Below are 14,087 nucleotides of genomic sequence, written 5' to 3' on the forward strand. Positions count from 1 at the left end.
CCTTGAACTAAGTGACTTGACACTTCAGAGGGCATTTACGGATAATCCACCTTGGTGGGTCTGGAGTTCATGTGTTGGCCAGAGCAAACAAGGGTGGCAGATTTCCCCTGAAGTACATTAGTAAATGAAATGGGCTTTTATGACAATCTGATAGTTTTTGAGATTATCACTACCAATGGCTTTTTGTTCCCTATTTCTTCCTTTTCTTTAAGGCTATAGAAGTTGTGTTCTCCAGTCTTGAAGTTATAATTTGATCACTTTAAAATACTCATTCATAGACAAGGATTGTACAATAAATGGCCAAATTTCTCTCTTCCCCCCTTCATTTTCCTGGGAGGCCATAGAAGATTGCTCCCATTTTATTGCCACTAATACGAGGCCCCAGGGGGGTTCTGTGCTTTCTACCTCCATTTTATGATTGGAATCAGGAACTAATGTTATTCTTTAAAAAGACAGAAAATGCTGGAAATACCCAACAGATCTGGCAGCATCTTTGGAGAGAGGAACACAGTTAATGTTTGAGGTCAATGACCCTTCTTCACAAATGGGAAAATTAAAGAAAAACAGGCATGTACGAACTTGCAGAGAAGTTGGGGGGGGGGGGGGGCGGTGGGGATGGAGAGAACAAAGGGAATGTCTCTGATAGGGTGGATAACAAAAGACAGATGATTCAGATTGGTGTTGATCGGGAGAGGGTGTCAAAGGATAATTAATGGCAACTAATCTTTCTAGATGAGGTGTAAATGGAGGGGGAACAGAGGAATGAATAAAGAATCCTGTTGGAAATGTGAGGTGCAGAACACAGTAGTTGCTGGAAATCTGAAATAAAGGAGAATGACAAGAAAACTCAGCAGGTCAGGCACCATTGGTGGAGAGAGAAAGCACGGTAGCGTAGCGGTTAGCACGACGCTATTACAGCGCCAGCGATCGGGGTTCGATTCCTGTCGCTGTCTGTAAGGAGCTTGTACGTTCTCCCGTATCTGCGTGGGTTTCCTCCTGGTGCTCTGGTTTCCTCCCACATTCCAAAAGACGTACGGGTAGGTTAATTTGGGTTTAAAATGGGCGGCACGGACTCATTGGGCCGGAAGGGCCTGTTACCACGCTGTAAATAAAATTTAAAAATTAAAAAAAAATTAATTTATGTACATTAGAATTGGCCAGGGAAACTACAGTCCTGATTGCAGGATCGTGACCTGAAACATCAACCATCCCTCTGCCACTACGGATGCTGCCTGACCCACTGAGTTCCTCCAGCAGTTCGTTTTGTGCTCCAAACTACAGGCCAGTTACCTTAACATCCATCACTAGGAAAATGTTAGGAGCTATTATAAAAGATGTTATAGCAGGGCATGAAAAAATTCAAGATAATCAGGCAAAGTCAATATGGTTTTGTGAAAGGAAAATCATGTTTGACCAATTTATTGGAGTCCTTTGAGATGTAATGAGTACCGTGTCACAGGGATCGGTATTGGGACCTCAACGTCTTACAATTTATATAAATGATTTGAATGAAGGCACCAAAGGTATGATTGCTAAATTTGCTGATGACATAGGGGTATGCATGGGTGTAGGGGAGGGAATATGTACTCCTTCCACCACCGATGAATAGTAGCTGAAGTGTGTACCATTCACAAAATGCATCTCAATGACTTGAATAGGCTACTCTGACAGCACCTCCCAAACCGTAACCAGTACCACCAAGGTCAAGGGCAGCATGTGCACAGGAACACCAGATTCCCCTCAAAGCTGCATGCTATCCTGAATTGAATATATATCTCTGGTCCTTCATCTTCACTGGGTCTAAACCCTGGAATTCCCTACACAACACTGAGGGAGTATCTTCAACAGGAAGACTGCAGCGGTTCGAGAAGGCAGCTCACCACCACCTTCTCAAGGGCAGTTAGGGATGGGCAATAAATTCCGGCCTTGCTGGCACCTAACAGATTCTGAAACAGTGAATAACAAATAACAAAAAAATAGTAAACTAAATTATGGAGAGGATTGAAGGAAATTACAAAGATCTGAATAAGTCAGTACATTTTGAGAAAAGGTGAATTTTTCCATTTTGGCACAACAAAATGAAAACAAAAGCATATTGTCTAAGTAGTGTGTCATTGTAGAACTCTCTGAGCTGCAAGATTTTCAAAAAGGTATGCAGGTACAGTAAGTAATTAGGAAAACTAACAAAGGGTATAGGAAGAAGTCTTTTAAAATTTTACGGCAGACACAGATAGATTCTGGGTAAGTAAGGGGATGAAAGCTTCCCATGGGTAGATGGGAATGCAAAGTTGTGGTTACAATCAGTTCAGCCATGACCTACGGAGCAGCCTTGAGGGTTGAGTGGCCTACTCTTGCTCCTAATTCATACGTTCATTCTGAAGAAAGGTCACCAACCCCAAACATTAACACAGTTTCTCTCTCCACAGATGCTGCCAGACCTTCTAAGTATCTCCACATTTTGTTTTATTTCAGATTTCCTGTATTTGCAGTTTTTTGGTACCAACTCTATCTCAGTCCCAATTTGCCCAAAATCAGATGTATCTGGAATTGTAAATCCCAACTCATTTTTGGTTTATTTTCTTTCTATTCCTTAAGTATTTGCCATTGTTCTGTTGTATTTAGCTTAATGCATTCTACTTTGATCAGAGTATAGAGACTGAATGAAGAGGAAATGAAGTTACCCAAGCCAGTTTATACTTTAAGAACATTACATAGAACAACTGGAAAACACCCACACATTAAGATCAAAAGGTTAATAGGGAGAGTGTGACATTGTGCAAAATAAAATGCATTTTAAAGACTCTTTGCCTTATTTACCTGCAGATTTTCTGATATTCATTTTTTAGCCAAGGTTTCATGTTAGGAATGTTAGGCTGCCTGCTAAGAAGCCACGAGATAAATAGAAGGTAAGGGAGATATTGTTTGGCATCTGTAATATAGAAAGAGGTAAGCAAGAAACTGAAATCACACATACAGATGCCCAAAAGAGATAGGAAAATAGCAAATTGTTCATCCAGCCTCACCCATTGAGAATTAGTAGAACACGGACCTCCTTCTTCACCTTTGAAAATTTGCTTAAAACCATTCACTTTGATTGAACTTTGTTCACCTCAATCAATGGCTTCTTCTTTGACCTATGTGAAGCACCTCAGGATGCATTGCTACATTAAAGGCTTAATGATATATAAGGTATTAATTTTTTGCATGTTAAGCTGATGCCTTTTAAAACCTGCTAATTCTCCCGTCCTTTGCTGGTTTATTTTACTTATCCATCTGCCCAATTTTTTCTCTTAGTTTTTTTCAGTCCTCCTCCCTGGAAATCAATGTTTCTCCAATGAGAAGAAACCAATAGTTCCAGGTCTCTAACCTGGTAACTAAGAGATCTGAGGTTAGTTGTCATTCTGATCATAGTCTTCTGGTCCTCCTCCAGCACCGCAATATCCCTTACCATATGAGGGTACCAAAACCGGGTGCAGTGTTCCAGACATGTTGGACTAAAGCTTTGTACAATATAGACATATTTTGAAGATCTATATTGAATTGCCTTTGCTATACACCCAAATGTAGTACTTTGTTTTTAAGAACCTTATATCGTTGTTGATAATGGCATCAATAACACAGAATTTTTTGGAGTCTGGAAAGTGATGCCATATCTATTTACAATAAGGGAAATTGGGTTGCTTTGCTGAATGTCACTTTGATATTTGGCTGTCGTGTTCCTTTCTCAAGGGTTATTTATGTGGGGGAATTTTCGTCACACACCTCAATACATAGGAAAATGGTTCTGGCTAGTCTGAGCTGAGCATCAACTACAGCCCTCATTGATCCAACACTACAACATGATGTCAAGGTGGGGGGAACTTCCAGCAGAGCAGCAGTTTGCAATAGAAGCTGCTGGAGGCTTTCTTCTGAGTTTGTAGATTTGTCTTCAATGGGAGTGACTTATTTTTCCTTGCAAGACCTGGCCACATTTGTCCTGGCTACCATTTCTTCCTCAATCAATAGCATTGAAAAAGAAATGATTTGGTCAGACTATTTGCACAGCCTTGATATATATAAAATGTATGCTAAATTTTCCTACAAAATCAATGATTTCTGCAATTTATGGTGATTCTCTTTGCACTAATACTTTGGAACATTTCTGAGACATGATAAGGTACTGCATTTTTTTCCCTTTACTATAGGAAGGATACAATTACGTTAGAGAGAATACAGAAAAGATTCACAAGGATGTTGTCAGAACTTGCGGGCTTGAGTTATGAGGAGAGACTGGATTAGGCTGGGGCTGTTTTCCATGGAGCAAAGGAGGCTGAGGGATGACCTTATAGAGGTTTATAAAACTATGAGGGGCATAGATAAGGTGGATTGTTGAGGTGTTATATGTTTAAGGTGAGAGGGGAAAGATTTAAAGGGACCCGAGGGGCAACTTTTTCCACACATATATGGAATGAGCTGCCAGAGGAAGTGGTAGAGGCCAGTATAATTACAACCTTTAGAAGACATTTGGGCAGGTTCATGGATAGGTTTAGAAGGATATGGGCCAAATGCAGGCAGATGGGACTAGCTCAGGAAGGCAACTCGGTTGGTGTGGACGAGTTGGACTGAAGGGCCTGCTTCTGTGCTATATAACTCCATGACTCTTTTATGTAGTGCAGAACTTCAGCCTACACTGTAAGATTTATGGATCAAAAGTATTCACCAAAACATGTAAAAGTGTCAAACAAGATTAACATTGTATATATTTTATTTCTGCATTAAACTTATAATGCTTAAAAGGCTGTGAATTAGCCTCACAGAGCACAGCAAGAGACCAGTCTGGTGATGGTGTCATTGCCAGATTTTGGAAAATACTATCCTACTAGTGTCACTTTTCACAATGGCGTCTCCTCTACAATGGAGAAACCAAAAGCAGATTCAATGACTTTTTTGCAGAGCAGCTGCATTCAATCCACAAGGATGGGGGTGGGGGGTAAGGAACCTGAACCTCCTGTTAGCTGCTTTTTTAAACTCTCCATTCCACTCCAATTCTCTGTGGCCTCCTGCACTGTTGTAACAAGGCCCATCATAAGCTTGAGAAACAACAGCTCATTTTCTGTCTGGGCACGTTGTTGTTTTCCAGATTCAATATCAAATTCTACAACTTCAAGTAACTCACTTTTTCTGTCTATATCATACATGGCCAGTCTACCTATGATAATGGTTCAGTTTTTCTCTCTCCATTGGCACGACCTGACCTGCTGGGCACATCCTACGTTTCTGCATTTTGCAATTTTTATATTCCTTGGTTTGTGTTCTCATTCCCCAACTACTCTTATTTTGCAGCCTTTATGTTCATTTGTTCAGAAGTTCTCTAACTGCCCGCACGAATCATCAACTAGATGATCTCATTTACAGCGTAGCTGGGCCTCACCATATCTGAGATATTACCTTTGTCCTATCCATTCCTCCCTCACCCTTTCAGCATCTTAAAACCAACTTGTCTTCTCCCCTTCCCAGTCCTGTGAAAGAGTCTTCCACCTGAAATGTTAACCCTGTTTCTCTTTCCATAGGTGCTGCCTGACCTGCTGAGTGTTTTCAGCATTTTCTACTTCTTTTTCAAATTTCCAGCATCTGCAGTGTTTTGATTTTCGCTCCCATTCTAATATTCTCTGCACCGTCAACTTTATTCATCATTAAAAATTCATAGGTGCCAATGACATTAATGCAATTTACATTTGCCTCGATCTGTCACAAGAAACGCAATGCATACACACAGCATTGACGTTAATGCAAACCCATCACTGGAATGAGAACTACGGTACAGTTTTATTAGCATAAGCTATCAGACTGTTAACATTTCTACTTGGTCCATCACAAGGTCAATTGGATGTCACACATGAACTTGATTGCTCACCAATTCCTCCAGATAACCTAATTAGCTTCCATTGTGCTTGCTCACCGGCATCCTGCACCACAAATAGTGCTGTGAGCCCAAGCAAATATCCTGTGTTTAATTTCCTCTTGGCTAGTTAAAGGTCACAGGTTAATTATACAATTAAAGTGAATTTAGAACAACCCATTCGGTGATTCAGTATTTCTTCTGAAGCCCGGATCCAGTTTGTACGTTGCATGCTTCATTTTATGGTTTTTCTGGATACTTTTTCTCCCAGGGAACTTCTCTCTTCACTGTTAGGCATGTGGTAATGATCACAATGCATCACTTACTGCTTGGTGTATCACTGTTTGAAAGGAAAAGCATGATTTGGAAATGATGTGCAGCAGAGGGTTCATTCACGTTTTCCTGCTCCACAATAAGATTACAAAAATCAGTGTGCCTATGACATACATAATAAGCACCCAGTCAACCAGTTATTGAGTTTTAATAGCAAGTGCTATGGGGCACTGCAAATTATTTATTACTGGCACATGGAGTAAAAAAATTGTTGGTTCCAACCTCCAGTAAGGTTGTCGGTATCCTTTACCATGCCAACAGCAGCTCACACTTCCAGTAAATTAACAGGAACAGGCTTCAAACTGAAGGGTGAGGAAAGTGGAGGAAGCCACAAAATCCCATGCACGAGGAAGCTACAGAGGACGTGTACTGTTTGAACTGGATTTGCCCCTTCAAAATAGAAGAGCAATGAATCACAACTCCTCTTTTGCTACCAGGGCCAACTGATTTTCCCACGTGTGGCTAATATTTGCCACAATATTTTTTCTCTTTGCTCATATTGAGCAGTATGGGGATTACCAAACTTAAGTTCAAATACTTTAGAAAATGAGAAAGGATGCCTGCATCTTGACACGTCACAACATGACAATGTATGCAAGTGAAAATCTCACAAACTTGAAATAGGTAATGAGCAAGTTGTTGAAGCTGTGAGCTAACAAGTCCCTGGATCCTGATGGACTTCATTCTAGGTTCTTAAAAGTGGCAGGTGAGTTGGTTGATGGCATTGGTGTTAATTTTCTTGAAAGCACCTATGATCAGTTTGGTGATGTTTGAGAACTTTGTTAGATCTCTTTGTAACTTTTCTTAATATTTCTGTTTAGGGTTGGGAAATTAAGAATGAACAGATTCAACAAAAACTTCTCAACCTTGTAGGAAAAATTGGTTGTGAAACACATTCTGAGAATACCAGGGTAAATGTAAGAACTTGCTCGGAAGAACATGTTGTGACTTTGCAAGTTACTCTGAGTGCTTCTTGAGATTACATTTGTATTTAGTGTTGACTATGTATACAAAAAAAACTTTCTTTTTATTTTCTGGTTTTCACTATTCACTCCCTCCAAGGTGCTGGAAGTGCTATGGGACCTTGCCCATTTACCAGCACTTCGCACTAACCTGATCCAGCCGGCACTGGAAGAGCACCTGACTATACTTGTGTAGTAAAGGAGCTACATTATTTAGTGTCTAAAAGACATTAAAATGGTAAGTTAATTTTTGCAGAAGTAATATTTTGTGTTTGTTTGTTTAATCACCATTTAAAGGACCGAGGGAAAAATTGCACGCAATAGAAATTACATCACAGAAATGCATTGTTTGGCTCAAATGGTCTGTGTTGGCATCTGAGATCCAAACACAATTAACCTTATCCCTTGTGTTGTTCTGTTCCTTCATTCTTCTACATCTCAAAGCTGTAAACCACCTCTAGTATTAAAGCCGAGGAATCAGATACTAAACCCCAGACAATTTTGCATTACTTCAGTCTAATTCCTATCCATTAATTTTTCCCTGTCTGAATGGAATGTTTTAAATTATTACCTGACACATATAAATCTTCAATCAGAATAGCACAGTTTTATAATCAGCAATTTAAGAAGTATTTTTGACTTGATGGGAATATTTTAAATGTTATTTTGATCCTTTGTGACCCTCAAAGATGAAAAGCATTGCTTCCCCAAGCTAAGGTTACTGAAGTACCTTGTAATACATTTAAATGTCAAAGATTAGATACATGACCAGCAGATGCTTTGCTGATCACTTTTTATTAAATTGAAATAAATACATTAAACTAACACCAATTTATATTGAAGTGATTGCAGAATGTGCTCCTGAGCTAATTGTGTGTTTGACAGTCATCAGTCATGTTCCAGGGCTGTATCCTAGTGCAGCCATAGCTCAGTGCTCCTACATGCTGCTGAGCTGTTCTATATCTCCCTGTTATCGTAAGTTCTGAATTTTGATTTGCCTAATTCTTGGCCATTATGGTCCACCAGACTCTCATATTTCTTGGATCACCACTTAGTAAAATGTACATTCTGATTCACCATTGGTATAGGCAGAGTGGTTCTATTAGTAATAATGAGGGTGTTTTTGGATTGAAGGAGCCACAAAATCTGTTGACAACAAACTACTAGGAGGGATTGTAATGAGAAGGGTGAAAACATGCTGGAGGACATCTGTTGGCAAGGTGGGCAGATGGTTCATAATTAGAATTGATTGCAGAAAATTCTGAATTGATGCACATTTGATGAAAGGACAAGGAAGACTGACATAATTTTTTTTTAAATAAATGGAACAAGGATGCAGGTTATCATTGGTATTGGTTTATTATTCAGTTGTACCAAGATACAGTGAAAAACTTGTCTTGCATACCGATTGTACAGGTCAATTCATTACACAGTGCAGTTACATTGGGTTAGTACAGAGTGCATTGATGTAATACACTTAACAACAATAACAGTACAGAGTAAAGTGTCACAGCTACAGAGAAAGTGTAGGGCAACAAGGTGCAAGGTTACAACAAGGTAGATCGTGAGGTCATAGTCCATCTCATCATACGAGGGAACCGTTCAATAGTCCTATCACAGTGGGGTAGAAGCTGTCTGGTGGTATCTTCTAACCAATGGAAGAGGAGAGAAGAGAGAATGACCTGGGTGGATGGGGTCTTTGATTATGCTGGCTGCTTTACCAAGACAGCAAGAGTCCAAGGAGGGGAGGCTAGTGTCTGTGATGTGACGTGCTGGGCTATATCCACAACTCTCTGCAGTTTCTTGCAGTCCTGGGCAGACCAGTTGCTGTACCAAGCCACGATACATCCAGATAGGATGCTTTCTATGGTGTATCGGTAAGTTGGTGAGAGTCAAAGAGGACAAACCAAATTTCTTTAACCTCCTGAGGAAGTAGAGGTACTGGTGAGCTTTCTTGGCCGTGTCATGTATGTGATTTGACCAGGACAGGCTGTTGGTAATGTCCACTCCCAGGAACTTGAAGCTCTCGACCTCAGCACCATTGATGTATACAGGTGCATGTGCACCACCCCCTTTCCTGAAGTCAATAACCAGCTCTTTTGTTTAGTTGACATTGAAGGTTGTTGCCATGACACCATTCCACTAAGCTCTCTATCTCCTTCCTGTAACATTATATAAATACTGTGGATAAAATTACTAAAGGAAAACTGAATCCTTGCCTTTATACCGAGAGGCAAATTAGCTTTCTGTAAGACCCAAGGCTGCCACCCAGGAACAATATGGTGTTGAATTTGGTGGCCTATTTAGAAAGGATGCAAGTGCAGTGCAAAGACTAGTGCAGCTTTACCAGGATATTACCAAAGATGAGTAGTTGCATTTTGCATCAATATTTTTTTCATACAAATTCCTGTGTCCACTTTTATTTTGGAATGCATTTAAGCAGGCTTGTCAACTGCACATTCCAGCTATATTTATCAAAATTCTTTGCGAAAAATCTTCAACCACCACTTTATTCTTGGGTGAGTGGATTTTCTTTAGTATTTCAGTGATTGAAATGCCATCAGGCATGCACATTTGCAGAAAGAAGAGGAAAAAAAAGTCTGTTGTAGTTTCTGGAGCATGGCTACAAGCCACATGCAAAGAGAATGAAAGGACTGCTCTGAATCTTGGGGTCTGTGTGCAGGTATGTGAGGTGAAAGAACAAGACCACACTCACGTAAAACCTTTGATATCTTTCACAGAGTCGTATAGCGTGGAAACAGGTAGTGCAGCCCACCATCCAGCACCCAGTTAAGCCATTCCTACACTAATATTATTCACCCCACATTCCCATCAACTTTGCTCAGGTTCTACCACTCACCTACACACCAGGGATATTTTACAATGGACAATTAACCTACTAACTGGATCAACTGGAGGAAATCCACACAGGCATAGGGAGAATATGCAAACTCCACACAAACAACACGGAAGGTCAGGAATGAACACAAGTCACTGGAGCTGTGAGGTAGCATGTCTACTAGCTGCACCACTTATTCCAGATGGCCTATGTAGGGTATCCAACATTACACACACAGTACAACTTGGTGCAAAAATAATGATGGTATGGAATTGTGAGCAGTATTAAAACTGGAAATATATAAAGGATGTGGTGTTCATAAATATCAATTTCAACATCAAGTATACTTCCAATACTATTCAAGATAAAACTTGTTATTTTTACTTAAATTCTTTAGTTTGTAGAGACTGAGGGAAGTGCCACTACCACACATCACTGGAGTACTCAGTATTTTTGTCAGGTTCAAGATCTATATCTTCTTAATTTGAAACTCAATCGTTAAAAAATGGCTTATCTTAGAGCCTGGGAGCAAGGGTTTGTCAGATGTCAAGGGCTTTCAGGAGCAGAGGCAGCCATTAGTTCGGAAAACTGCCAGATGGGGGCAAGTCTCCTCTCAGGAGATTGCACCCAGACACACTGCTCTAAATGGTGCAAAACTGGTGAACTTGGGCAGCTCATCAGTCATTCAAGGATTCACTCCCAAGACTCATACCATTTCACTCAGATTTCTCGACATTATTACAGCGGATGTGATACAATGAACATTTTCAACTTCACTGAAAGCACAAAAATAAAATCAGATCTTTGCCTATTGCTACATGGCGTACATCTCAATATTCGAGTGACTTCGTCTGAGCTCTGATACCACAAGGGCCAATTTTGACTCCTTGTAGGAGAGAAAAATCAATCTTCTCAGAATACATTAGTGGCCTCACAGGTTTTAACCACTGGGCTTCATCTAAATCCTGCAGCTTCTGACAGAAAGTAACATCTGCCTAGCAGGGGAGGATGAAAAAAAAACAAAAGCATGTTTGGGTGATGTTGGAAAGGGTTTGCTGGCAGGATGGAGGTAGGAGAAACATGAGCCTATGCTGCTCTCATACAGGCCCTTGAGGAATATTCCTGCTCCCTCTGGTGACACCAGTAGATGTACATTTTGAACTTGCCTCTGAGGGCTCCACTGGTATTGACAATTGGGGCTTTCCCCAGTTTAGCAGTGGAAATCTGATCCACTGCTAAAAGTTGGACTACTGAAACAGCAAGTTGACTGGAAATGAAGTTGTTCCATTCCAACCCTGCCCACTCCTCAATGTTAAAATCATTCCTTTAAAAAAAATTCATTCCTTTAAGAATCTGCAAATCACTCTTAATCATTCAATGTCTAAATTTTGATAAGTTAGTCAGCTAATGATATGCAATGTACAAGTGAAAGCTGGTTACATATTAACCAAAGACTAGTGCATCTCCCTCAAAATCAGGTCAAAAACCAAACTGCTTTAATTCTAAAGAAGAGTTTTCAATTTTAAATCAAACTTACAAGCATCATAAAATCCTTCATAATTCAGCATTTTTAAAAATCATTTTAAAAGTCAGATGTAGTGTAAACACTGCTCAATCTCCCTTGACTTGTAGAAATCTACTCACATTTCCTGTGTAATATGAAAAATTAATAACAGAAGAGCCCTGCCGTCCCTTTTTCTTAACAGAGAAGCGAAGAGTTACTTTATCTGACAGCAGAAACGAGGATCTAAAGGGCCAAACAATTATGGTTATATTTAGCTTGGGCCTGACTAGGTAGAAGTGCCTTGAATCGTACCCAGGACTTGCAGACAAAAACAGGTATTTGTAGCGGTTGCTACCGCGGAATAAAACAAGACTCTACTCGGAGGATTGCCAAACAGAACTGGTTTATTTTCCCGCCTTGCGCGGGCCCTTTAAGGGAGAAAACTCCCGCCCAAAAAAAACCAGCAATGACGTAAGTCCTACGTCATCAGGACTTTCCCGCGCGCGGGTTCTCCCCTTCGCTCGGAAAGACGAGGCCCGCCGCCATCTTGGGCCTCGTCGCTCCGACGCCGCGCGACCCGACTGCCGAGCCGGTTCGCCCGACTAGACGGTGAGTCGCCACATATTAATGATTGCAAGAGGTTCGCCTTGGTTTTACTGTAACCATGCTCTTGCCAATAAAATATGGGGGCATTTCATTTTTTTTTTCTTCTCACCTTATCAAGAGTCAGTCCTTCAGGGAGAAGGAGACTTGCTGATTAGGAAGGCCAGGCTGGTTGCTGAGCGTAAACGTAGACGGCTTATTGGGGGAAAGGTTTATATACAAAATGGGAGCAGGATATATTTCCCATTTACAGGATACTAGTACAAGTGTTCCTTTGCTACATCCTCAAACACTATCCAACACTGCTGCTCTGCATTTGTGCAGTGGTAGCTTCTTCTGTTTACAGATGTTGCTGGGTTCCCCTGACAGCAGCAAGTGTGAGTGTAATGCTGCTCAGCATGACATTTACTGTTGCAAGTCTCTGAGCTAATACACAACTAAGTCTTGAGGTTACTGGCATTATATTCAGATCCAAAAGTCAGGGCATCAGCCTCCTGCTTAAAGCATTTTGGAGAAGTAACTCAGATCCAGGACTTGAGGAAATGAGTTATAGGGAGAGGTTAGACAGTTTGGGCCTTCACTCCTTGGAGCATAGGATTATGACAGGTAATTTCAGAGGGATATAAACTCATGAGGGGCACACATAGACTGAGCAGCCTTTTCTCCTCCCCGCCCCCCCCCCCCCCCCAAGGTTGGGAAAATCAAAAACTAAAAGGACATTGTTTTATGGTTAGAGGTGAAAGCTTTGATAAGAACCATATGGAACCAGCTGCCAGAGAAGGTGGTTGAGGCAGGTAGTAGTAGTATTTGGCTAGGTATATGGATGACAAGAGTTTAAAAGGGATATGGGCCAAGTGCTGGGAAATGGGATTAGCTTGAATATACATCTTGGTTGGTATAGAAACCGATGGGCCAAAGGGCCTTTTTCTGTGCTGTACAACTCTGACTGTTGTGACAGAATGGGAGGAGCCAGTGGTGATTAAGTACTGGGGTGACTTTGAATGCCCCTGACAATGCATGACCTCATGGTCTATCAGGCAGCAGACCCCTTATAAATGAGGATGCAGGTGTCAGAAACAGAAAATGCTGGAAACACTGAACAGGTCAGGCAGCCTCTGTGGAAAAGGGAGACATCGTCAGTGTTTCCAATCAAAGGCCATGTGAATCAGGTCCATTCAGCATCTGTAGGGTTCTGACTTTCATGCAGGTGCTAATCTTATTTTGCCTGGGGAAACTCCTCTTCAAATGGATCTGACAAAGTGACTGACATTCAAAAAAAAATCTGCAGATGCTTAAAGTACAAAATAAAACAGGAAATGTTGGAAACACTCTGCAGATCAGGTAGCACCTATGGAGCCAATGTTTCAGGACAAAGGCCCTTCATCAGAATGGGTAAAATGAGAAAATAAGTTAGTCAGTTATAAGTGATGGAGAGGGTGGGGGAAGGATGGATAGGTCATGCTGTATAACTTTGACTCAGGGAATCTCTCTGATAGGGGGAGGCTAGGGTTACTAAGGTGACTCAAATGCTTATGGAGCCATCTTGTTGATAGATTAATGAGAGAAATCAGAGAGAAAAAAAAGAGACAGGTTAAAACTGAAATGCAGGTGACAACTATTGCTGAACCTGAAATCAATGGAAGAATACTGGAAATGCTTAGCACATCAGAATGTGTCTGTTGAGACTGAGGCGCATCTTCTCAATGAAGAGGGAGCTGACCATTTGCACTGACCAGCTGAGCATTTCCAGCATTTTCTTATTTTTGTAAGGAGACCCCTGAACTGCACACCTCATGAAATAACAATGACAGGGCCCTTGGTAAGTACAAAAAGCTTCAAAAGGTAGTAAACCAAAACAAAACGTGATTTGGAAGATGCAAACTGACCTGGGAAGCAAGATATTTTGTGAGGCTATAATAATAGCAACAAGAATATAGGACAAATTGTCCCCTTAAGTATATTTGGGAC

The sequence above is a fragment of the Pristis pectinata genome, chromosome 3 (genome assembly GCF_009764475.1).
Source record: "Pristis pectinata isolate sPriPec2 chromosome 3, sPriPec2.1.pri, whole genome shotgun sequence".
Classification (NCBI taxonomy): Eukaryota; Metazoa; Chordata; class Chondrichthyes; order Rhinopristiformes; family Pristidae; genus Pristis; species Pristis pectinata.